We start from the raw sequence: 1,350 nt of genomic DNA, 5'->3' as shown, positions 1-1,350 counted from the left end.
GTGTGTGTGTGTGAGGGGTGGTTATTGCTGAACTTAAAATAAAGGCAGGTCATAATGATGGAACCACCATCACCATGATAAAAAGTTCCAGTGTCCTCTGCAGCCACTTTAAGAACAAGCTAATGGCCAATACCTCTTAAAGCAGGAGGAGGATTAGCATGCGTCTCTTTTGCGCAGAGTAATCCACTGATAGGTGAGGGTGATCAGATTGTATCACTCCGGCTGAGTAATCCACTTCACATGTTGCTAATAATACTTTCAGGCAGGTAATCAGCAATTTACAATGGATTATCTTTTGAGAGTGGCCTCGCCGACCCTGTTAATCTATTACGATTCACCCTCGCGTGATTTCATATTCAACCGGGTGACAATTCATTAGGTGGCTCCAAGCAACGATGCAATTACAGCCCCGTAGTGGAGGGCCCTGACCCGGGAAGGGCCCCGCAGTCATGACGACCGGTAATGGAGGTGGAGGACCGGGGGGGGGGGGGAGGGAGGCTGTCATGCCTCTCAGCAAAGGGGCTGACCGGCCTGACAGGTGAGGACGGGCCTCTTGTAATTATTTAGCGAGGACACGGACCGGAACATTGGGGATGACCAGAAGGAAATGGAGATGAGCTGGAAGATGAAGCGGGCACAGGAGCGCTCCGGATGAGTGCTTGTTGTGGAATGAGGCTCAGATGGTGCAGTCTTGTTCACGAGGGCCGGTTTTAATGGCCAGACTTTTCCTTTTTAGCCTGAGGGTTACATTATTTTAAGGCAGAGTGATATTTAAAATGACTTTGAACAGAACAGCCGAGCGAGCCAAGATGAACGAGGGCCAATACAAGTTTTATAGCCCAATGAGATTAAGACATTACACCTTATGTGTGATGATTTACTTTTAAGTATAGCAATATTCCATGAAGCCGGCGTGTCATGGGTTTTTAATGTAGATTGAAGCTTTTAATTTCAACAGCTGAAAGTCTTCTCGCCACTTTTTTTTTTTTGTCTTGTGTTTTCTCAGCTGCGTGGCCACACAGTGTTGCATTCCACTCCAGTAAAGGAAGTGAGATCAGTGTTTGGAGTACAGGATCCGAGTCTTCAGTGATGAATTGTGTACTCTGTGTTAAGCAGGAGACTTCTTGGAATTAATAAACATAGGAATTTTGATTCAGAAGATAAGAGTTGTCAGAACATGAGTCTTCACCAGATCTGTCTGTTTGGTTTGGATGTTATAGCTAGAACAGTGACGGTACGTACGGCTTTGGATATCTATCTATCTATCTATCTATCTATCTATCTATCTATCTATCTATCTATCTATCTATCTATCTATCTATCTATCTATCTATCTATCTATCTATCTTC

Source organism: Pholis gunnellus, assembly GCF_910591455.1.
Source record: "Pholis gunnellus genome assembly, chromosome: 20".
In the NCBI taxonomy this organism is placed as follows: domain Eukaryota; kingdom Metazoa; phylum Chordata; class Actinopteri; order Perciformes; family Pholidae; genus Pholis; species Pholis gunnellus.
Note: the sequence above shows the minus strand (reverse complement) of the source record.